The sequence below is a fragment of the Perognathus longimembris genome, chromosome 7 (genome assembly GCF_023159225.1).
Source record: "Perognathus longimembris pacificus isolate PPM17 chromosome 7, ASM2315922v1, whole genome shotgun sequence".
NCBI lineage: Eukaryota > Metazoa > Chordata > Mammalia > Rodentia > Heteromyidae > Perognathus > Perognathus longimembris.
Window position 1 is genome coordinate 5,228,565 of NC_063167.1, and position 26,046 is coordinate 5,254,610.

The 26,046-nt window shown below is 41.4% G+C and overlaps 1 protein-coding gene across 3 annotated transcripts in view; it reads right to left on the bottom strand.

The window, feature by feature from the left end:
* Positions 1–26,046, bottom strand: part of Rere (arginine-glutamic acid dipeptide repeats) — a 370,202-nt gene that overhangs the window by 267,405 nt on the left and 76,751 nt on the right. The window contains exon 1 of one of the 3 annotated variants that reach the window (XM_048350174.1): positions 12,582–12,748. The exons of the other annotated variants lie outside the window; for them this stretch is intronic. The gene's annotated coding sequence lies outside the window, so the exon portion shown is untranslated. Of the gene's footprint in view, positions 1–12,581; positions 12,749–26,046 lie in introns of those variants that run through there. 3 annotated transcript variants of the gene reach the window in all.

Genomic DNA, 26,046 nt, shown 5'->3' on the forward strand with positions numbered 1-26,046 from the left:
GCCTCAAAAAAATTGAGTCTAAGTAACACTAAGTTCTGTGCCACAGGTCTATTGACTCAAGAAAATAAAATGGACTTTACAGTGCTCCATACCAGTACCGGCAGAAATCTAAATTTGACACTCATGTGGTCACCACACATTTTCAGGTGTAAACTGCCCTGGGATTGAACACAAGGCCTCGTACCAGCTAGGGAAGTGTTCTACCACTGAGCCAAATCCCCAGCTCTTATAATCATCATAGATTTTCACAGATCCCACCAGAAGTAAAGTTCTTAGCTGGAATTTTAAGGGGAGGATAAACTAATTCTCTTACATGTTAATATTCATGCTGAGAGATGTGGGCAAATGTAACAATTCAACATGGCTTCAGGTCTAAGAAATAAGCACTTGAATACAATAAAGCATACCAGAGAGATTTCTGAATACCCTACATTCATTTCATCATGACCTCACAAAGCCCTGCTGCAAAAGGCTTACTTGATCTCACCGCTTTACTCTAAATCCTGGCAGATTTGGGGGCTAGGGATTTCTGCCTCCCTCCTGCAAGCTTTCCTCTGTTTTATCATGAGCTCTAGTCTGTTTAGTCACGTGTGAAATGAAGATTTGTTCTTTCCCTTTTCCACAGTCAGTCCACAGCAGTTCAGGCTATGAGGCTATGAGGTTCATATTTCATGACTAATAATTTATGGAACCAAATGCATTCTTTACATTTCAATATAAGCCTTGCAGAAAAGAACAGGCTTAGACTTGCTTAAAATATACAATCTGCTTCTATTCTGAGGTATTATGAACATATTATGTGGTTTCTTCTGTTTACTGTTTAAATGAAACTTTCCTATCTGCATTTCTGTCCTTCTACCAATTTTAATCATCTATCCAGTTGAGTTATACTTGCCATGTTTCTCAAAAGCATTGGTGAGTATTTTCCTGGTTTGAGATTAAAATGTTCACGAACGGGCCTGTTGTCAGTGGATCAAGCCTGTAATCCTAACTCCTAAAGAGGCTGAGATCTGAGAGACACAGTTCAAAGCCAGCACAGACAGGAAAGTCTGCAAGATTACAATTAAACACCAAAAAAATCTGGAAGTGGAGCTGTGGATCAAGTAGGGAGAGCATCTATATAGACAATAGGCCTTTCAATGGAAACTTACCTCAAAGTAAAGATAAGGACATTAATTTTGCTAAAGTCTAAATCTATGAATGTGAGGCATGTAATGATTACTTAAATAAATTTCTCCTATTTCACAGATATGCCAGCTCCAATCAAGTTTTTCAACTAAGTCTTCTTTAGAAATGACAAGCGGTTCTTTTGTACAACCAATCAAATCCAAAGAGCAACCAAAACTGTCTAAGAATTAAAAAGCTAACAAGATAATCCCAGCTACTGGGGAGGCTAAGATCTGAGGTTGGAGGTTCAAAGACAGCCTTAGGCAGAAATATCTGCGAGATTCTAACTTCCAGTTAACCAGCAAAAGGCAAAAAATGGCTCAAGTAGGAGAGAACCAGCCTTAGTTTAAAAAAAAAAATGATTAACAGAACTCAAGCCCTGAGTTCAAGACCCTAATTCTCTCTCTTTCTCTCTCTCTCTCACACACACATACACCAAAAAAAAAAAAAGATAAATTGTGCAATAATCAACTATAATCCCATTTTCACTAAAAAGATCCCCCCCCCCCGCCTCCGCCCTTTTGGGGGGAGGGGGAGGGTCAATTGTGGGGCTTGAACTCAGGGCCTGGGCACTGTCCCTAAGCTTTTCTGCTTAGGGCTAGTGCTCTACACCACTTTGAGCCACAGCTCCACTTCAATTTTGTGGGGATTGGCTTCAAACTGTGATCCTCAGATCTCAGCCTCCTGAGTACCTAGGATTAGAGACAGGAGTTACCAGCACCCCAGTCTTTCCTTTTGATTGAGAAAGGGTCTCACTTGTCTAGCTCAGGTTGGTTTTGAACTTGTGGTCCCTCTACTTCCACCATTCCAAGTCTAACAATCTTTGGAGTGACCACCATCTTACCTTACAATGGTAATGAACATCGAACACATTTTGGCCAGCTTCAGACCAAGATATTCCTTTTTCTAGGTCAGTGCCAAGGAATCAGGCTGTAATCCCAGCTACTTAGGAGGTAAAGATTATCAAAAAGAAGCCACTGCAACCAAACAGCCACATTTAATGGCATGAACCTGTAAGTCCCAACTACAAAAGAAGCTGCAGGTAGGAGAACCTAGGTCTGAGGCTGACCTATGACCAAAAATTAAGACCCGTCATCCTGGAAAATAACTAAAACTGTAAATGGGCTGGAGGTGGGCCTCAAGTGGTAAGAGTTAATGCCCCAGTAGTTCACCACCACCACCACCACCCAAAAAAAAAGCAGGTATCAGACTATAGGAACAGGGGGTAGGGCGAGAAAGTGATCCGTTTATAATGCCACATAAAATTAGAGCTAAACCTCCTCAATTCCAAACTATAATTCACATATGCCTCAATCTAAGCTATCAGCTTTCAATTAAAGGTTCCTATTTTACTAATCTTTGCCAGATCCCAACTAGTAAACTGAGTACAAATTTAGCTTACGAGTAAATTTTTGTCTACTACCTCTGAAAACCAGAATAAATTTCCCATCAATTTTGTCTTCAAGTATTACTTTTTTTTTTCTTTTGGCCAGTCCTGGGCCTTGGACTCAGGGCCTGAGCACTGTCCCTGGCTTCTTTTTGCTCAAGGATAGGACTCTGCCACTTGAGCCACAGCAACACCTCTGGCCGTTTTCTATATATGTGGACGAGGTAAGCACTCTTGCCACTAGGCCATAGTCCCAGCCAAGTATTACATAAATTAAAGGTAACTAAAGCTTATTATTGCTAAGTGCTTCTGTGTTTTGTTTTGTTTTCAGATAGAGATACGTGCTTCTGTCCTGGGGCTGCCCTCAGACTTACAGTAAGCCTCTTCCTGCCTAGGGTGGGATGACAGGCATGAACTACCATGTCCGGCTTATTGATTGAGATGAAAGTCTCACCAACTTTTTTTGCCTGAGTTGTCCTTGAACCACAGTCCTCCTAATATCTACCTAGGTAGGACACATTTCTTGATCCAACAGTTTACCTACTACATTTAGAAAGGTATTTTAAGAAATATCTCTCATGGTAAATTAAATATTTTAAATGAAAGTCTCATTAGCAAATACCATTTTCACTTTGAGAGCTAAGACCCTATTACAAAAATTGAACGAAATACTAATTAATCATCCGAAGAAAAAAAATCACAATAAAATGTTGTTCATTAGCCAGGCACCAGTGGCTCACACCCGTAATCCTAGCTACTCAAGAGACTGAGATCTGAGGATCACGGTTCAGAGCCAGCCCAAGCAGGAAAGTCCCTGAGACTCCCATCTCCACTTAACCAGAAGTGGCACTGTAGCTCATGTGGTAGAGTATGCTAGCCTTGAGCTGAAGAGCTCAGGGACAGCGGCTGGGCCCAGAGTTCAAGCCCCATGACTGACCAAAAAACAAACAAACAAAAATTGTTCATTAAAGTAACCTAAAAATAAACATTTCCACATTTCGTTGCTAATGTTTAGAATTCTTTACAAGGTTTAAAAATGTGACATCCCAGGAGATGTCAAATGAGACAGCTTGGAAATAACCTCAGATTGTTCCGGATGCCCTTGGTTTTCACAACGAACCTATGCTAAAAACTCAAAAAATAAATAAATAAAAATCCAACAATGCATGAGATAGGTAAGAACCTCCACTGGGACGTGCTAAGTTTTCAATGTTAACTAGATGGCAATGTGAAGGATTAGAGAGCTACTTCTGTGTTCTTTTCATGTAGATGATTCTGAAACCATGCATCTCAGGGAATGAGGCTGATTCCACCAATGTTTATCTGGTGCCCAGGTCATGTCAGTTATTGTTAGAGGAGATCTCTGAGGTGCCACCCTCACCCTTTTGCCTGGGTGAGTTCAGTGAACACAGCCAAAAGGTCCTCCTGCCAGTCAGGACTTACATTCTAGTGGAGGAATAAGACAACACGCAATAAAAATAAGTATGCAGGCTATGAGAAGCACTCCAGAGGACAAAAATCTATTCTCGGCTTTTAACCTCAAAGAAATCATTTTTATTATTGCTAAGTGAACGGTAATTGTTTTTTATATAGCATGTCCCGAGGGCTTCAAAAGTGCAAAAACCCAAAATTCTTCTAGAATTAGTTTGAAAGGGCAGTGTATGCACTGGGGTTTGGGGTTTTCAGTTTTATCCCTCTTGTTTCCACCTTCTAAAATGGGTCTGTTTCATCCATTTGATGAAAAAGTCCTCAAACATGCTTGGGTAAATGAATAGCAATTGTAACAACAGACAACCACAAATGACTCCTATGTCCTACCACAGCCACTCATCAGCATGATTAAAGAGCAAACCAAAATAAAAGGATAAAATGTCCCAAGTCTAAGTCAGACAATATCACATTTCTTACCATTATGACACTTCAAAGAAATTTTACACTTCAAATCTAGCCAGCAGGCCAAAGAATTCAAGTTCTAATTTGTTTCCTGAGATAGGAAAGGTAAATGAAGCCACTGCAGATTCTGTTCCCATGTTGGAATGTGAGAAATTTCTCCATCTTGAAAATAGGACAACTATAAAGACTAAAAATAAAAGTTTTGTTCTTCTAAGCCAAGGATGAGACGCCTGTCCACATATATGAAGGCATTTGTGATTCCTTTCTTTCTATTAAAGGAGTCTTAGTCCTTTCCAAAATGGAAAATGCCCCCCCCCCGCGCCCCCAACGCAATTCTCTCCCCAGGGATTTGGCTTCTGTGTAGAAACCAGCATGGTTCTCAGTCCTTTACAGTGATGAGCTGAACCAGAGGTCAGCAAAGGCTGGTCAGTAGGTGCAAAGCCTTTTGCAAGCAGAAGTTTAATCCCCATCTCACTGCAGAAAAACTCAGTCTCTACAAAAAGCTAATGGTCACATTCTACTCCACATGTATACTACGTACTAGGCTAATCTGGGACTGCTGGAGCACACCGCCAGAGGCCACAGATGTCTCTCGTTTGGAGGCTAGAAGTCCAAGATCAAAGTGCAAGCCAATTTGGCTTCCCAGAGAAGACTATCTGTGTTCCTGGCTTGTGGATGGACACATCCTGTCAGGAGAGGGGTTTTTTGTTGTTTGTTTTGTTTTGTTTTTTGGGGGGTGCTGGTACTGGGGTGCAAAGGCTGGGCCTCACTAAGCTATTACTAGGCCTTTTTGATCACAGCTAGCACTCTATCACTTGAACCATGCCCCCACTTCTGGGCTTTTTGCTGGTTAATTGGAGGTAAGAGTCTCTTAGATTTGTCTGGCCAGACAGTTCGAGCTGTTATTCCTACTTCTCAGCCTCCCGCGTATCAAGGATTATTATAGGTGTGACCCTGGCATTCTCTTCCTTTCACACCAGAGAGGCCAAGCCCCTCTTCAAATACAGCATATTGTGTAGATCAGGGCCTCAGTATAAGAATTTGGGAGGAATGCAATTCACTCTCCAGTTAACTTCACTTCAGGGAGAAATCATTTTTATCACTATTTATCTAACACAGAGAGAGGGTGGCGCAAGCAATATCAGAATAGAGATTTTAAAGATGGCTTGCTTCTAAAAGGCCTAAGGAAACTTACTGAGATTCATCACTGTGCCAGTTGCTCAACTCCTATAATCCTGGCTATTCAGGAGGCGGGGGCCTGAGGGTCATGATTTGAAGAGGACTGGTCAAGAAAGTCAATGAAATGCTTACGTCCAATTAACTACCAAAAAGCCAGAAGTGTGGCTGAAGTTAGCTCTAGCCTTAAACAAAAAAGTCTCAGAGACAGTGCCCAGGCGCTAAATTCACATCCTAGGGCTGGTGCATATAAGCATGCAAGTGCATATGCACACACGTACACACACACATAAACACACACACAAATCAGACTACATTATTTCTTTTAAGTTTATACCTTTATGCTTTCCCTTCTACATGAGGCATGTATAATACATAAAACATATGTTCTTCATTTCTCTATAGTAAATAATAGGGGAAATCAAAATTACAACAAAGTTAACCCTACAAGTAAATATTCATATTAAGAAAGCAAACTTTTATAACTGAAAGGGGCTAAAATCTACACCAAATGCTAGCAAGTATGCTCAAGCTTTTGTCCTGGTTAGTTAGTTTGTCTACCAGTCAGTCAGTCAGCCAGTCAGATGATTGCTCAGTAATAACAAGAACTGCTGTAGCAGTTTCTACTACATCTAGGTGAAGGGCTCATCATATCCAAGATGTATGATAAAAGGCTACAGAGTAAAACAACAAAACTCCTTGTGAATGATAAATCAATAGAATTTCTCCAATGTCACTCTTGAGTCACAGCCACATAAAAGAACTGGTTACCTGCTTCCGTTTTCTTTTGTGGAAAGCATAAATTTGCCCAACTAAGAAATCCTGAGGGGCTGGGGATATAGCCTAGTGGCAAGAGTGCCTGCCTTGGATACACGAGGCCCTAGGTTCGATTCCCCAGCACCACATATACAGAAAAAGGCCAGAAGCGGCGCTGTGGCTCAAGGGGCAGAGTGCTAGCCTTGAGCGGGAAGAAGCCAGGGACAGTGCTTAGGCCCTGAGTCCAAGGCCCAGGACTGGCCAAAAAGAAAAAAGAAATCCTGAAGGCAATGCTAACGGAAGTAGGGCTGGGAATGTGGCCTAGTGGTAGAGTGCTTTCCTCTTACACATGAAGCCCTGGGTTCAATCCTCAGCACCACATATACAGAAAAGGCCAGAAGTGGCACTGTGGCTCAAGTGGTAGAGTGCTGGCCTTGAGCAAAAAGAAGCCAGGGACAGTACTCAGGCCCTGAGTTCAAGCCCCGGGACTGGCAAAAAAAAATATATATATATATATATATATATATATATATATATATATATATATGGAAAGTCACTGATGCTATTGAGGTTCAAAGCAGTGGAGACCTGAATACACCACTGTTTCTAGTCAGCTATTTTTAAGTTATTATTAGATAATCTGGGGAGTTTGCAGAAAATACAACTGTGAACAGAGCAGCACACGCCATCTGGAGGATTTTGACTTAAGCAATTTCTCAAATGCACGGTATATACGCTATTTTGCCATCTGAAACTCAACAGTCATATAAACTGACTGACCCTTTTTAAAACCAGAATCATAAAAACACATTTGCTTTGCAGAAAGCAGGACATGAAAAATAGATCTGATTGTTCGTGTGAGAACTGAGCTTTGCTTTCAAATATTAATGGTATTTTATAAAGATCTCCTATACTTACTTACAATATTCTTTAAAATCTTCACATATACCTTATAATATGCTAAATGTGTCCTATGTTCTAAAGTGACTTATGCCTATTAGCCCATTTTATCCCTCATACAAGCACAAGTTATCATAGTAATCACTATAAAATCCTACCTGCAGAATACCAGAATTTTATCCCCACAAACTAACCTTTTAATGAATGAACCAGCTGCTGTCATTAACCTGAAGTCTCTTCAGCTCTCAATGTCAAGGCTCTAGTTTTCAGCGCCCCCCCCCGCCCCCGCCTTTTTGAACTATAAGCACAAGCTTTGAAAATGAATGAGATAGCCTTGCACTGATGGCTCACGTTTGTACTACTAGCTACTTAGGAGGCTGAGATCTGAGGATGGAATTCAAAGCCTGCCCAGGAAGGTTAGTCCATGGAACTCTTTTTAACTCCAATTAACCACCAGAAAACCTGAAGTGGAGCTGTGGCTCAAAGTGTAAGAGCAGTAGCCATGAGGGGGGGAAAAAAAGGCGGGGGGCGCTCAGAGACAACACCCAGGCCCTGAGTTCAAGCCCCAATAACAACCCCAAAAAAAACTTGTTCTCAAGAACTATTCATTTCATTTGAGTATATGTTTTAATGCTATCTGATTTTTCTACAATCTCATGTATCTTCAAGGAGAACTGATAGGTTTAATTGTCTCATCAACAAAATTTCAGTAGCAATTCTATATCTAGGATTTACCCTACAGATGATTCTGTAGGAGATATATGCATGCCCATACATACTCTGTGTAGCACTACTTCTAATAACATCAAAAAGTGCCACAATCAAAATGTCCATTGACAAATGACTGGATAAATAACTAGGACATAAATTCTTTGGAGACCCCTAAGTATAAAATGGCCAAAAAATGAAACATATGGAGAGCCAGTCAAGCCTCAATAATTATGAACAGAATTATGCTCTGTTCAGAATTATGATCAGAGTTATGCTTGCTCACTAGCTATACAGCTGTAGTTAACATACAATCTCTCTAGGCCCCAGTTTCCTCACTCAACCACACTGCTATTTTATATCTGCCAAGAACAAATAATTCAGGCAAAGAAAGAATAGCATTAGGAAATGGAATCATCCACAATCAAATCATCCTGAGATTAGCACTATTAATGCTTGGTATATTGCTTTCTGATATCTTTCCTCGGCCTCTAATGGGTATATGTGGGTGTATTTTGTAAAAATGCCACAAACAGATAATTGTGTCATGTTTTCCCCCACAAAGCTTTATACATCACGTTTTTAACATCGTGGGGGGAGAGGGGCTAAGGACTAAACTCAGGGCCTGGCATATGCTAGAAAGTGCTACACCTCAGACCTTTATATCATGTTTTTAGTGTTTTTGTTCTTTGAGATTAGCCCAGGCTGATCTTGTGTGGCCAGCCTTGACCTAGAATTCAAGAATCTCCTGCTCTTACCATTGAATATGTCCATTTCAGGTTATGTACCACCACATCTGGCTCACATGGTTTTTTTTTATGGGTTCATAATACTTCCTTGTATTAAAGGACCATGATTCGAACATTATCCTTCTATCATTAAGCACTTAAACTGACAAATTACTTTATTTCCTAGCTTTTCTGTTTTTCTTATTTTTTTTTCTCTGCCAGGAAGAAATCTCTTCCACCTTCGTTATTCCATATGAGCCAAAAACCATTAATGTGGCTAACAAATACTATCACTAATATAAGAAGTACATTGCAACAAAAGAAAAAAAATGACTTAAAAGAATGATACTAAAGCTTCTCATGTTGAACTCGGGAAAAGCCACTGGCATGCTCAGAAGTTATCTTTTGGAAGTTTCAGGAGTCATCATCAAGCTCTTTTATTTCATGGTTTGTTTTCTTCCTTAGCAATGTTTTAAAGATCAAGACTTGGCTTTTTTTGTATGGTCAGTATCTAAAATAGTTCCTAGCAAATAATTAGTGCTCCCTATGCTAAATATTCAGTTATGTGCCAGTAATGGTTCTCCCTTCTTCGGTATAGTGTGATGGTTTGACACACACACACACACCGGCCCCCAGCAGTGCTGATAGGACCTAAACAGGTTAGTGTCCCTATCCAAGGAGTGGTTAGTTATCCTGAGAGTAAGCACTGCGCTACTATGCTTAGGCCCCTACCAGATGCTAGCACCATGCTCCAACTTCCACCACCCTGAGGCAAAAATATCTCTATTGTTACAAACTACGTAGTCTGTGATATTCTGGCAACAGAAAACAAAGACACACACATACCCCTTTAGGCAGAATTATCATTTTCCCCAATTGAGGAAATAAGTCACAGAGGTTAAGTGATTTGCCCTGGGTCTCACAATCCATGGTAGACGTAGGAATATAGAGATGAGAGACATAGAGACAACCACCACCACACTGAACTCTGCAAGGTGACTAATGACACCAGCAGAGCAACCTGCAATAGGTGCACTGACAATAAAGAAAACTTCAGGATCTCTAAGAAACAAGCGACCTTAAGTTAAAAAAAGAGCTGCAGATGTGCTGTGGTCCTTAGCCTGCCAAGACCCTGGGTTTACTCCCTAGCACTGTCCAAAAAAAGAAAGAAAGAAACTATGTAAGATTAAGCTGATTTATCTTTCTAATTGAAAGTGACCATTATCTTGTGTTTTTGTTTTGTGCAGACAGTGAGACTTCAACTCTCACTTGGCTTTTTCTGTCTGATCCCAGCAGGTGAACTACCCCCACCAGGAAACAGGCACCTTGTCAGCTCTTTGTATAAACATATCAATCCATTTTGTTTCTGCGACTCTTGCTCCGTTTTAGGAATGTGCTATACAGTCTTTGAGCCCATAGCAGACAATCCTATCTTCCCACAGGAAGGCAGACAGTAAAGAGACATAATCACTGACAAGAGGGGTCTTTGACATCACAATCTGTTAGACACCCTGTAAAGCTGTATACTCAATCTTTAATACTTCCTAATAACTTAGAGCCAGTAACACATTTTAATATTTAAAGTTGGCCATATATGGCCCTGAGCAAAAACATTTCTAAACCTTTCTGTTAATCATCCAGCCCACTGTTAGTCAATGTCTTTCTTAGTCTTTTTGGTACAGTGTATAACAAAAGATAAAAGACAAAGAGGAAATATTCTAAACATGGTATTTCCATGCTAACATTTACTTTGAGTTTTACAAACTAACCTTAGAAAATAGGAAACAAAGAATATCTCCCTACTTTTTAGAACAAAATATTGGTTCCCTATTATAAAGTGATCATCCCACTGGTTTCCCTGAATGACACAATAAGGAGCAAAAACCTTTGACCTTGGTAAACCATGATAAAAAAATAAAGTTCCTTGATCAATTTTCTCAAACCCCAAAATAAATTGCTGGCAAGTAAATTATTACATTAATAAATAAAGCCTTGTTCTATCTATCACTTGCTTAAAAACAAGCATGGTGGCAAAGGAAGAGATAAAAAGAAACACAATCGGCCAAATCTGTAAAGCCTTCAGTGTAAGATAAACTGTCCTGCAGGAGCAGCCAGCGCACTGACCTAACAGCTGTACACAGCTGCACTGATTAAAATGAAAAGCCAGTCTGCAAAACACACAGACAACTCACTGCACCTTACTGACAAGCAGACAGCATACACCATCACACTCTTCCCTATCTTAAGAAACAATGTTTTTTTAAAAAAAAAAAAAAGCAGTCTACAGTTGAAATTTACACACACCCTCTTCCTGTCCACCCTCTCCCCCATTTCAAGCATTTCAGAAATAATCACAGCCATGCAGACTGGACTATCTTCTGTAGGCTATAAAAACACATGCACACACAAAGGAAGTGGTACAGCTACATTATTGCATCAGCTCTGGTCTCAATTCATAAATGCAAAACCACAAAATAAGAAAAAAAAATCTAAAAGGCCTTTTTCTGGAAAGCGTAGAGTGAATGAATGTGGGTTAAGTCTTTAAATATTCTATTGAACAGACCTCGTTGATGCATCACTTTCTACAGCCACCGGGAGGGGAAAAGTGTAATCTTAGTCAATTCTGTCATGCAAGGAGATCAAATAACATTTCAAGTGCAAGCTTGCCAAGCACCAGCGCCTGCCTGAGTACAATAAGCACTCAAGGGCTCTGGATTGAAAACCACCTTTCACTGGACCCAGAAATCCTTATAAAATAGTTTAAACACTACTAAATTACAGCACTGGATTAAAACCAATACAAGCTAACCAGTGGCCCCCACACTGGTCAGAAGTTGCTCTTAAGCAAAAAACATCGCCTTGTGTTCTTTTCTGAGGCAATGGAAAGATTCAAAAAGGCAACTGCCTTTTAGGGCCTGCATTCACACAAGCTTAAAAATGTAGATGGGTTGTGCTTCTGGAAATAATTGCCCACAGAACAACGGCCCCACATGGGGTATTGTTCCCATGTGTAAGGTTTCAAATCATGTCTACTTCACGTTTGCAGTTCCCAGAAGAAAAAGGGAAAAGGAAAGGGGCCAGAACTTAATACCATACTCTTGGCACAGAACGCTAAGACTTTTGTTAACTCTGTTCTAAGCCCTTCCTCAATTTTAAAGCACACTGGCACACCATTCTCAGGGAAAATGCAATCTCTTGGTTGACCCCCACGTTCGTTGCCATGCCACTTTTTGGATTTTCCATATGGCTGAGAAGCCTCCAACCAAACAATGCCCCACAGAGAGCTGTGGCACATGTGTGCCAAGGAAGCTTATAGGCAGACAAAGTAACCAACTCGCTGAGCTTTTCTCCACAAAGTGGTCAGGCAGGTCTCCCCAGAGCTGCAAAGATTGGAGTAAACAGGGGAGGGTGGCAGGGACCACACCACGCTGAATGATTTTAAGAATTCAAACTTGAAGCAATCTTTTCCAAGACTGCCTCTCCCATTATGCTACTCTGGCAAAGCTACTCTATTTTGGCCCAAGAAGCAAAATTATAACTGACACACTTGCGTAGTCTAACATTAGTCCACCAATTCCATTTTCTTTCAAGCTTAAATTTACTCCCCAGTAAGTAATAAAGTTTCAGATCAAATAGCTACTTCTGTATTACACGGCTCAGCTCCCAGTGAACTTTTATTTATGATTTAAAAAAAAAATACCAAGACAGCTTTTAAAACTGTGCTCTTTGCCCCCAAAGACCATGGTCGGTTTATCTAATTAACTGGAATCCCAATCAAAATGCACCACACATTCTGACTCCCCGTTCCTGGAAAGCCATCTTCCTCTGGGCGCTCGCCTCCCCGGGCGCCCACCGACAGACCCCACCTGCACTCCTCCAACTTCTGGTCCCTTGACCCCGTCCCGGCTCAGCGCAAGGCCGGCCGCCGCTGGCCACTTGCCTGGGGCCAGTGGGCAGCAGGAGCTGACCTTGGAGCCCGGTCTTCCTCTTCCTCCTCCAGCACCAACCCGACAACTCGGCCACTGGTGGAGGCGGGGCTGGGAGGCCGGCTGGGGCGTGAATTGCACTTGCCAAACAAAAGGAGGCCGGGTGGCCGCGGGGCAGCCGCGTGAGCAGGTCTGAGCTGGCCTGGGAGGCGGCGCGGGCCCCGCCCGCGGCTGGGGGTGAGGCCGCTCGCCAGGCCGGCCCGGCTGCCGCTGCGGTGCTCAGCTCCGCGGCTCAGCTCCGCTCCCGCCGCCCGCGGCCGGCCAACACAGCCACATGCCTGTGACCCAGACGCGGGAGAGAAAGAGCAGCCTCCCGCGGAGGCGGCGGCGGCGGCCCGGAAAACCTGGACTGGAATCCCGCCGCCCCGCGCGCCTCCGGCCCGCCGCTGCGTGGGTGCGTGCTCAGACGACATGCGCGCGCGCACACACACACACCCTGCAATTCCATCCCCTCCGTTGCTCCGCCAGTGGACCCCACTCCTCCCTCCCTTCCTGACAGCCGGATCTGGGAAGCTGCGTGATGGATGGCAGCTCTTAATAGCATGGTCAGCTAGAAAATGCATCTGCAAGCACGATATTAAAGAGCAGCGCATCCCCGAGGGTGATCAGCAGTTCACACAGCCTACAGCTGCCTCTGCTTAGGCCAGGAACATCCAGTGTCAACCACCTCTGACGTCTAACAAATGCAGATGAAACGACCCACAACCACAGACAAGACAAACATTTGTTTCAAAAATGAACGGTGAATGCAACGTTGTTTGGGTGTCAATTTCCTTACAATTTAAAAATTCCTCTGTATATCACTTGCTTAAAAATGTCTCAAACCCTCTTCCACAAGACACTTTAGTCTTAACTGAATCTCATCTAATAAGTAAAATAAAGGCCCACTCCTTACCATGTGGCTTTAAATAAACATCACCAGCTACTAGAGGCCAGTCTCCCTCATTAATTCAATTTCGTATGCATCTAAAAGGAAGTATCAACTGATCTTTCAAGTTAATTTATTTCCTACTCCCTAACAAAGTCTGTGAAAATATATCAACTTGCTAAATTTTATTAAATATTAAATTGAATTACAACTATACAACATATTTCCTAGTGGTAACAGCCAAGATCATTTTGTCTTCTTAAAAAAGTTGATACGTTTTTAATATTTCTATAGAATATAAATTCAAAGTACTAAGCTCACTCAGTGTCAGCCCAAATAAGAAAGTTCTGGGCTCAAATTTTAAATATTTGCTTTCAGCATGTTCACTATTAGAATTTTCACCTTCCAGGCAAACTTCATGGAACACTCAAATACCTTTGTAAGTGTTCATCAGACCAAACTTGCAAGGTCCTATAGAGTTATTAATGGTTGGATACCTTCTCCCCTGCAGAAAAATTTATAGAGATTGAAACGGACCTGTCCAATCTGGGTGAGGGCATAAAACAGAACCCAAGGCCCCTGCTTTTTTGGCACAAATAGCCAAACTAACATGAATAGCTGTTATTTAAAACACCACCTGCTTTTTTTTTTTTTTTTGTCAGTTGTGAGGCTTGAACTCAGAGCCTGGACCCTGTCCCTGAGTCTCTTTGTGCTCCAGGCTAGCCTGGTTTGCCTGCTCTTTGTGCTCAAGGCTAGCCCAGTTCACCTGCTTTTCTAAAGAAAAAAAAAATGTAGTAGAGTATCTACCTGATGTTTCTGCCACCCTGAAATGATGACTGTAATCAATACAAATTGGAATGGTCCCCAATGCAAATCTAGCTCTGCTACAGGGTCCACTAAACAGCATTCCTCAACAAAACCAACCTGAGGCTTGAAGTCTGTTTCATAACCAAGTGGCTTTGAGGTTACTTTGTATATGCCAGAGATGCAATCAATTCCAAAATGCCCAGCTACAAAAACTACTTCTGCACATAAGACACACTTCCAATTTACTAACCAGCTGTCTAAATTTTAAGAAAGTTTGTTCCCCACTTCCAGACCCCTAAAATATACACACAGGGGACATATAAAAAGCTGGAAAAGACTGAGAAGAGCCCAACTGTCATAATCTGAATTCATAATAAACTCAGCTTCCCAAGGACTCTAGGCACTTTGACAGCATTTTATGACACAAGGTCTTTTGCTCTTCTCTGGTACCCAGAGGCATACCTTTCAGTTACACCACATATCAGGACTCTTCTACCAAAGACATACACTGCTTCTTCCCACTATAGTAGAAAAGAAAGCCCCTGGCTAAATGCATATATATGCACATGCATGCATGCATGCACACACAACGTTTAAAGGCTTTTCTGTCTTAATATCTCAAATTAATATCACTTTTTCTGAGATGCTTCCTCTGAGGTCCTGTTTTAGGTCAAGTTTCTTTGTCAGCAAGTTCTCACAGAATCATGTTCCTTTCCTGAACAGTATTTATTTCAGTTTATAATTCACGGGTATGGTTTCCTGGTTAATGTCTATAGCCCATCTAGATGTTGAGTTCCATTAGTGAAGGTTTTATGTATTTGCTTCTCATCAAACACTGGGTGTTGTAATATGGAGGTCAGATCAGGCCAGCGCCGCCAGCGCCATCACTGGCTGTTGAGGGCTGTCAGATTGACTCCATCTCAGATTAGTTAGAGAGCAGAAGCCGACTCCATCTTCACTAAGATCTCCCTATCCAAGGAAGTTCCCTTCGCTATAAGATTGTGTAAACTGCTTGATCACCTGTTAGTAGAACATTCAAGGTTAAACCTGTGCCCTCCCATAAGTAGGCATATCATCCTGCATCATCATGTGAACCCCACCAAATCCGTGTGCCAAGTCTTAACTAAAATGATAGGTTGGTTCAAACAGTTACTATGCGGCAGACTGTAACTCCATTGGCCACCAGCCTGTGACCTGGCATGCTCTGTAAGTGTTGCAACCTCTCATTGGCCACCTGCGTGTGGCAGGCTTGGCCGTGTGGTGTTTGCCTTTATAACCCAACCCTGAGCGTGGCCTGGGGCACACTGTAGCACACTGGCCCTGGCCATCCAGCTTGCTTTTTATGGTCGCAGTTCCAGCTCCGAGTCTGGGCCATGACCCTGGCCGGTCAGTATACTTTTTACTTCTCCAATAAATCCATCTTTTTACTTGAGACTGTCTCTAAGTAGTGGACTCTTAGAGGAATGGGGGATTTCTCCCCCCTCGAACCCCATTACATTGTGGTCCCCCCCCCCAGGGGGGGCATTACAGGTGTCAAGCACACAGACCTGGGACTGAATAAGTGAACCTGAACCAAGAGAATTAATCCATTGTACTCACATTCTCTACTGGTCTCTTGGCACACAGACTCTTATCTCAAACAAGCCTGAAGCATCTCAATCAAGTTATTATCTATGCAAACAAATAGTGTGTCTTCTGTCCATCTTTGAAAGTCAAGTAAACCTGGTGCTGGTGGCTCACACTTGTAATCCTAGCTACTCAGGAGGCTGAGATCTGAAGATTGCAGTTCAAAGCCAGCCTGGACAGGAAAGTCCATGAGACTCCTATCTCCAACTAACTATCAGAAAACGAGAAGTGGCACTGTGGTTCAAAGTGGTAGAACACTCCCTTTGAGCAAATAAGTTCAGAGACAGTGCTCAGGCCCTGAGTTCAAGCCCACTGACTGACCACACACACCCAAAAAAAAAAAAAAAAAAGTCAAGTGAAAAGATAATTTTTATCCTCATTTTATACAGATGTGAAGTAATTGTGCCAATGGTTACCCATCTATGCCATGAAAGCACAATCATGATTCTATTTGCAAGCTATACTTTTTTTAAGAGTTAATGCGGAACAGAAGCCATCATTAATTCATTCAAGCCCAACTCTTCTAACTTAAATGAAATTTAAGCAACGTGTACCCAGCAACACACAAACTAGACTGGGGAAGGGAGACGATTTGCACTCTGCTTTGGTACTGAACATTCTTTTTTTTTTTTTTGGCCAGTCCTGGGGCTTGGACTCAGGGCCTGAGCACTGTCCCTGGCTTCTTTGTGCTCAAGGCTAGCACTCTGCCACTTGAGCCACAGTGCCACTTCTGGCCGTTTTCTGTATATGTGGTGCTGGGGAATCGAACCCAGGGCCTCATGTATATGAGGCAGGCACTCTTGCCACTAGGCCATATCCCCAGCCCTGAACATTCTTCATTTTCACTTTTTTCCTTTCTAAATAAAACTCCTCTATTTCCCCTCTGAGGAGTAAGTCTGTGCAGGAGCTACTCTGACCTAATGAATGACTCCCAGGCATGGTGACCCATCATGCCAAACCTTATGCCTAACTCCTCAACGTGAAGAATTGGGTGTAAACTTCCTTAGTGTAAGTCTATAAACTGAAGGATCTTCAGGGGAGAAATTCAAGTGGATAGGAGAAATACAATTTTAGGTGTTTTGTACATGAGCACAAAGAGTAAGTGTGTGAGATGAATGAAGAAATTAGATATATCCCCAGCTCACCCCAAATCAATACACATTATTCCTGTAATCATTCCACAATGCAGTGCCTAAAGATCTTTTCCTGGCCTTGTCTGGTAATTGCTCCCTTTTGTCCTAAGCTCCATTCCATACAAAGTCCATATCCTGGTTTCCTACTACCCTTCATTTATCAAAACAACCCTGTCAAGTTGAGTACCATTAACAGATAATGAGAGGAGACAACAGATGCAGTTAGGAGCAAAGCACTCCATATTCTACAGGCCTCAGCTTGCAGCCAAGTGAGCTGACATCTGACTTCATCCTAACAGTTATAATTAAATCCAAAGTCTAGCTAAACTTAACTGTAAAGCTATGACCAGGAACCGCCCACGGGGAAAATATGAATAACCTTGGCACTAACTGAACAGGTTATTTCAGACCCTTCACCTCCAACCACTATCTTACATCTACTTTCTCCACACAATAACTGCCTTTGTCAGCAAGGAAGAATCTTGGCCACTCTTCAGGAGGAGGATTTGGGCCACTCCCCAAAAAAACTAAAGAAGAAGGAAGATTGCATTTTTATGTGATGGCTCAAACAATAACAGTCATCTAATAACAAGTGAGGTCTGCCAAAAATTCTAATGATCAGGCAGAGACAATCAACATGCTTTCTAGTAGCATTATATAGTACATTCACACTAAGTAACTCAGCAAATCCAAGGGTCAAAACGTCAACAGAATACCCAAGTCAGGCAAACTGCAAATGAAATCAAGGGTTCTTACTAGAGTGCTAATTAGCTGTTTGCATGGTGTTCTAGGACAAAGAGGTCTTCTTTCAAGTTACTATGCAGTATAGGGACATAAATTTTATGTAAACTACTTACTTCTTTCCTTTCCAATTCAATGAAAGGTCAGACTACAAATTTATAGAAGTCTCTAAGAAAAAAAGCAGATGGAAACACATTCTTTTGTTGTTGTTGTTGTTGTTGTTGTTGTTTTGGGGGGGGGGAGTCCTGGGGCTTGATCTCAGGGCCTGGGCATTGTCTCCAAGCCTCTCTGTGCTCAAGGCTAGCACTCTACCACTTGAGCCACAGCGCCACCCTTCTGGGTTTTTCTGTGTATGTGGTACTGAAAAATGGAACCTAGGGCTTCATGCATTCCAGGCGAGCACTCTACCACGAAGCCATATTCCCAGTCCCCAAAACACATTTCTTTTACAAGTCCTTTTAGATTTTAATTAAAGTAGCACATTTCCTTATAGAAAGTCTAACTTTCTACTCAGTAAGCTGAACTATCTCCAGATTCATTTCTATAACATTTGAATGAAAGCATGCACACATACCCAAGACCACACATATTCACAGTGAAATCTACTTCTCTCGCTATCCAGCAACTCATTCCTCCCCCAACTTCATGCTGGGCCACAGCCACAAGTGTCTTGTTCTTGTTTAGAGTGTGGGAAACCCATAGTTTACTAAATCCCTAGGTGCGGCTGGTGTCTCTTTATTTTTTCTTTTATAAATACTGTTACAACAAATGTCTTGCATGCATCTTTGTGCATGTGTGTGTTTCTACAGTGTAGGACCCACTGGTTTGACAGATATACACTATTTTGGTGAGAATGATTCAAACCAAAAGCTAGATGGATTTAACTCTAACCATCAGGGTGAGAGTTTAGTGGGTTCTGTTAAGGCACTCTCATTCTGCCTTGCGATTGGCACTCTCCTGAATCTATCACCTTTCTAGCCATTCCATTTCTTTTGATGATTCCTCTCTAAACCTGAGTAGTCCTAGACATGTCACTTGTGCTGATTTAATCATACTCTGGCATCTCTAATGCGTGAGGAAATTCGTTCTCAAGCTGCTACTGTGCTAATGCTTCCAAAATTTTGTTTTTCCAGCGAAGCTTACTTCTTAGCAACAGGCCTCCTTTTGCAAATGCCCAATGGGATTGCAACAATGCTATTCTACAAGACACTCTTAAATCATCCTCTATCAAATGAAGCGGTTCTCCCACACTGGTCCTGATTTCCCCAGCACCATCCCAAGATACTCCTGCTGTCCTAGTGCTAATATTAACAGCACACTCTTTCTTTATAATTACTGATATTCTAAAATGCATATGGAACCAAAATTGACAAGTTAAACATAAAATACTACTAAAAACATAAAACTATTGAATGACTCACTCTATTTTGTTAACAGGTAACTCACCTGAGCCTCAGATTACAAACCTTAAACACAAATTCAGACCAGGCATACATGGATATGAATTTTTAAATAATCTTCCTAATTACCTAGTTTTTTCTTTGTCATAACACTTTCCATAAATCAAAATCTACTAATTTGTTCATATATGCTTATCTGTAGGTAAACGGCTAGAGAACAGAAATATATCAAATAGATTGGTGATAATAGCCATCTACAAAAAAGACAAGCTATGAGCAAATAGATTACAATAGTTAGATATAAATACTCCGTGAGTCATAGAAAACTGAGCTGCAATTCGAGTTAATGCAAGCATCTTAATAGTTTCATATTCAACAATAAAACTCATGAATTAATTTCAAGCCAGAAAAATACTCTTGAAAAAATCTACCTAACACTCTTAAAAAATAATGAGAAATAATATGTTTAAAACTCAAGCCAAATTGGCTGTTAGTAAAACTGAACAACACACATTCCACAATTGAATATATAAATACAACACTGATTAACTTTATGTTTTACAATTCCTAGCACAGCCCCAAACATATATTAAAAACAAACTGCTATTAAGTATTTAAAATATTATCTCATGAAGTAACAAAGTATCAAGTATCAAATACTATTCAACTGAATCCTGATGGTATCAGGAAACAGCAACACACATCTCTATTTATTAGGAGAGACAGAATGCTAGGAGTGATCACCCAGACCTAAGTCATCAATCAGTTGTCAGATAAAGGGTTAGTGTCTAGAGTGTATAGCATCTCATGGATGTAAATTGTAAAAATCAGACATAAAAACAACTTTAGACATGGGGGGGGGGGGGCAACAAAATTTCCAGACCACATACTTCATTTTCACATCTTCTTCTATATTCACTAGAGGTCTCAAGGCATATAGATTGAATTATACAATGGAAATCTAAGATCCTATGCAAGGACAAAAACAGTTAAGAAGAAAAATGTCTTATTTGGAGAAGTACGCAGATTTGTTTTTTTGTTTGTTTTTTTGAGACTTACAGAAGAAGCCCATGCCTCTGCACCCTTCAGGAATACTAAGAACAAAGGTCTTTGTGAAAGTCAGGTATCTTGTACTAACTATGAGATGAGAGGTCTGTGAGAACATACAGTCAAATTTAGTGAAAGTCAGCATAAGACAAATCAAACCCCAACCAGAGTCATTATACTAAGAACTGAAAATATTAATCAGCTAGATACATATCTGCATAATTAAGATAATATACACAAATTCAAAATACTGATTTGACCTTTGTTTTGGGGGATGGGGGGCAGTCCTGGGGCTTGAACTCAGGGCCTGGGCACTGTCCCTGGCTTCCTTTTGCTCAAGGCAACTTGTTGCTTGAGCAACAGCACCACGTCTGGCTTTTTCTGATTAGGTGGTGCTGAGGAACTGAACCCAGGACTGCGTGCATACTATCTAGGCAAGCACTCTACTGCTAAGGCACATTCCCAGCCCTTGACCTTTTTAATATTACTCTGATAATTACTTTTTTAGTATTGTACCCCCAGTAAACTCATCAAATAAAATCATACTGTCAGGTGCCAGTGGCTCATACCTCAAATCCTAGCAATTCGTGAGGTTGAGAACTGAGGATTCCAGTTCAAAGCCCAAAGAAGTCTATGAGACTTTTATCTCCAATTAACCACCAAAGGACAAGAAGGCGAAGGAGAAGAAAGAAAGGGGGCTGGGAATATGGCCTAGTGGCAAGAGAGCCTGCCTCATATACATGAAGCCCTGGGTTCAATTCCCCAGTACCACATATATGGAAAATGGCCAGAAGTGGCGCTGTGGCTCAAGTGGAAGAGTGCTAGCCTTGAGCAAAAGGAAGCCAGAGAGAAAGAGAGAGAGAGAAAGAGAGAGAGAGAGAAAGAGAGAAAGAGAAAGAGAGAGAAAAAAGACTACAGATATGGCTCTAACAAGCAAGTACCACAAAAGAAGAGGTGAAGAGGGAGGTGGGGGAAGGGAGGAAAAATCAATACAATTTCTCATGTTCAACAATGACTGATCCAGGGGCTGGGGATATAGCCTAGTGGCAAGAGTGCCTGCCTCAGATACATGAGGCCCTAGGTTTGATTCCCCAGCACCACATATACAGAAAACGGACAGAAGCGGCGCTGTGGCTCAAGTGGCAGAGTGCTACCCTTGAGCGGGAAGAAGCCAGGGACAGTGCTCAGACCCTGAGTCCAAGGCCCGGGACTGGCCAAAAAAAAAAAAAAAAAAAAAAAAACAATGACTGATCCAGTAGTTTCTACCTAAAAAGCCAATCATTTCTCCACCAAAAATGTCTGAACACTCTAGTTCAAAATTTCTACTCACAAACTGGCCAAAACAGAACTCAGAAACCAGAGTTTCAAGAAGGTGCTCCTCTATAGGAGATTAGAAGACTGCCATTCTTGCAGTTTAATTTTTTTTTTTTGGGGGGGGGGGGGGGTGGGCCAGTCCTGGGCCCTGAACTCAGGGCCTGAACACTGTCCCTGGCTTCTTTTTTGCTCAAGGCTAGCACTCTGCCACTTGAACCACAGCGCCACCTCTGGCCATTTTCTGTATATGTGGTGCTGAGGAATCGAACCCAGGGCCTCATGTATACCAGGCAAGCACTCTTGCCACTAGGCCATATTCCCAGCCCCTTGCAGTTTAATTTTTCTTTCTTTTTTTCTTGCAGTTTAATTTTAACTGACCAGAAAAGGCAAATATTTACCCTGCAGGAAACCCAATTTAGCACAAAGGGAAACTCAGGCTCACTTCTAATGTTTACATCATTTGATTAATTCCAACAATAAAATCTAAACACTTGATTACCCCTCTCCCCTCCAATCTTCAGAGCAAAGTAGTCTAGAATGAAAAATATAAGAAAGTACTATTATATTGGTCCTGGTAGGTTTAAATGATAATGTAAAACATGTTCATTCTCACAAGTTAAAGGAAACGTCAGATGCCTCTTTTACAATCTCCCCAAGAATATGGCTGTCCTTTAATGTGAGGTTCTCCTGACATTCCACTTTGCTACATTAAAAGTTGACCTGGTTCTATTACCTTTTGTTGAAAACTTAGCAAAGGTTAGACAAGAGTCCTCTGTTATTTACATTTTTTTGAAACATCAATCATTTTCATAGTCAAGGACTTTAGAATAGAATTTTTTTTAATGGAAGTAACCACAGGATATAGAAAGAGTTATATTGGTCTTTTTCTCAGGAAGGTCAGAACAGCTTTAAAAACAGGAAATGGGTGCTACAAGGTGTTTGCGTTAGCAGTTTAAGGTGCCATGATTGCAGTTTCTAGTAACATGTTAGAGCTTGTTCTTTCCAGTCAAGATTAATCTCCCCAGGGACAGGCTAAAATGATGCCTAAATATCTAGAAACGCATATTATCCTAAAATAATACTCAGGATAAAATATGTTTTTTATTTAGTTGTGTTTGTGGCGGTTTCGTTTTGTTTGTGGGGTCTTAATTCAAGACCTTGTGTGTGGTATATCACTTGGGCCATACCTCCAACCTTAGTTGTTTTCTGAATAGTCTAAATTTTATTATTCCCAGGCCAGTCTATACTGCCATCCTCCTATTTATGTTTTCTTGAGATGACATGGCCAGCTTCTTCTGTCGGGAAGGGCAGGTAGAGGAAAAAGGTTTGGAGGTTTTACCCAGGATAGCCTTAAACCCCAATCCCTCCAATCTCAGCCTTACAGGTAGGAGCCACCATGCCTGACATTAAATTTGAGTCAAATTTTGCAAGATGATCTTCAATATATATAGGAGCTAATTCAGTAACTAGAAGATGAACAGTCTGTGATAAATAGTTTTATGATAAACACTAAAGAAAAGCCATATTAACAAACACTAAGAAAATCCTCCTAAAAACAATTAACATTGACTGGAATTAAGAGTTAATACTGCCGTATAATACATTTCCTATTAACTCATTTTTAATCATTACTTTTCCCTCTACAGAGTTCTAGCTAAGGTCTCATGCTCCCTAGGCAAGCACTATACCATTTCCAAACCACCCCAAACCACCTTTTCATTTTAAAAAGTTTCATTAATTTTTCCCTTGGAACCAGACATTATAACACTACCTCACAAATAGCTGGGATACATCAAGTCCAACATTTGTTTTATGAGACAGTCCAGGCTGACTTTGAACTCACCACCCTGGCTCTTCAGCTTCTGAATGCTGGAATAACAGTCCTGAGTCACCACTCCTTGCCTTCATTACACTAGTATTATTCATTGTAAGAACAGAATAGCCATTTTTCTTTAATTCATCGCGGAGGTAAGGGGAGCCAAAAAACTCCAGGTGAGGTCCTTTTGTTAGAACCTTCTATGCTAAAAACCTAAACCAAGCCTGCTCTTGATGGCTCACACCTATACTCATAGTTACTCAGGATGCTGAGATGTGAGGATCACAGTTCAAAGCCTGCCAGAACAGGAAAGCCCATGAAACTCTCATCTCCAATTAACCACCAAACATCAAAAGTGGAGCTATGGTTCAAAGTGGTAGACCACTAGTCTTGAGCATTAAAGCTCAGGGACAGCACCCAGGCCCTGAGTTCAAGTCCCACACTGGCACACATACAACAAAAATGCAAATGTCTTGTTTCTGCTTTCAAGGAAATTCTTTTTAAAATTCTATTGTGGTGGGCTGAGAATATGACCTGGTGGTAGAGTGCTTGCCTCATATACATGAAGCCCTGGGTTTGATTCCTCAACACTACATATATAGAAAAGGCCAGAAGTGGTGCTGTGGCTCAAGTGCTAGAGTGCTAGCCCTGAGCAAAAAGAAGCCAGGGACAGCGCTCAGGCCCTGAGTTCAAGCCCCAGGATGGGCAAAAAAAAAAAAAAAAAAATCTATTATGGTGTTCAAAACAATTATAACATATCCAACATCAAAATCAAAGATGTGTTTCATTCTGCTGGGTGTGGTGACCCAGGCCTTTAATTCCGGCTACTTGGGAGAGAGAGAATCTCTAACAGAGAGTACCATGGGCAAATACTGCCAAACTCAATCTGAAAAACACAAAATAGAACAAAGGGAGATATGGTTTGAATGGTAGAGCACTTGCCTAGAAGCTGGGCTCAATCCCCAGTATTATATTTTTTTAATTTTTTTATTTCAAATATAGTAATTTGTTTATATTCTTTACTTATCATTTTAGGCAAGCAATCAAAATTAATTTCCCTTTGCTCTGGAGGCAAGGTTCAAGTGGCAGAATGCCTACCTACAAGTGTGAGGCCCTGAGTTCAAATTCTAATACGAGCCCCTCCCCCCAAAAAATGGCTTTTTCATTTGTAAACTTCATATACATTGGATTAAATTTTTGATTATGAAAGTCTTAAAGTAAAGAAAGAAAGAAAGAAAATTCCAGTTATTTTAATACCCATAGCTACTCGGCTTAAAATTCATGGGGCTAGAGATTCAGCTCAGCCAAGAAGTGTGCTTAACAGGCAAAAAGCCTGATGTCCATTCTACCTTCAGCAACAAAAAAGTACACGTGATGCCTGGAGAACCTGTCATAATACTTCATTTGCTCTAAAATACAAACACAAGTGTTATTAGTAAACAGTAGTTTGCGATTTGTCCTAGGGTAAGTCAAAAAGAAAAATAAGCCTAGTTTTCGATTTGATAGTTACAGATAAAATGTTTTGATGTTTACCTACAAAATACCACCTACAAGGGAGTAAATAACATTCCCGAACCTTATCTTTTTCCTTACAGTTCAAAAAGCTTTGCTAGAATAACCTTATCTTCCCAAAGGCATTTGAAAATAAACAATCATAAAAGGCTCCTACTGGTTTTCAGTTTAGTGTACACTGTGCTATGCTTAGACTTCACATGGAAACTGGAATGGGCTGGGAATGGTGGCACAAGCCTGTAATCCCAGATACTTGAGAGGCAGAGATCTGGAGGACTAGAGTTCAATGCTAGTCCTGGCAAAAAGTTAGCAAGAACCCATTTCAAAAAGTAAACTTCAGAGGCTGGGAATTTGACTTAATGGTAGAGTGCTTGCCTAGCATACATGAAGCCCTGGGTTCAATTCCTCAGTACCATATAAACAGAAAAGGCTGGAAGCGGCACTGTGGCTCAAGTGGTAGAGTGCTAGCCTTGAGCAAAAGCTCAGGGTCAGTGCCCAGGCCCCAAGACCTACCTCAGAGAGTAGGCACTGTAGTACTTGCACAGAGTCAGGTTTACAGTAACGTATCAATAGACTGTCCTATTACTTACTGACAAAAAAATACTCACCAAGCCAGGCAACTGGTGGCTCACCTCTGTAATCCTAGCTACTCAGAAGGCTGAGATCTAGATCAAGGTTCAAAGCCAGCTTGGGCAGGAAAGTCTATGAGACTCTTATCTCCAATTAATCACCAGAAAAGCAAATGTAGCACAGTAGCGCTGTGGCTCAAAATAGTAGAGAACTAGTCTTAAGCAAAAGAGCTCAAGGATAGGGCTGGGAATATGGCCTAGTGGCAAGAGAGCTCGCCTCGTATACATGAAGCCCTGGGTTCGATTCTCCAGCACCACATATCCAGAAAAAGGCCAGAAGTGGCGCTGTGGCTCAAGTGGCCTTGAGCAAAAAGGAAGCCAGGGACAGTGCTCAGGCCCTGAGTCCAAGGCCCAGGACTGCCCCCCCCCCAAAAAAAAGAGCTCAAGGATAATGCCTAGGCCCTGAGTTCAAGCCCCCTGACTGTGGAGATGTGCTTGGGGACTGCATGTGC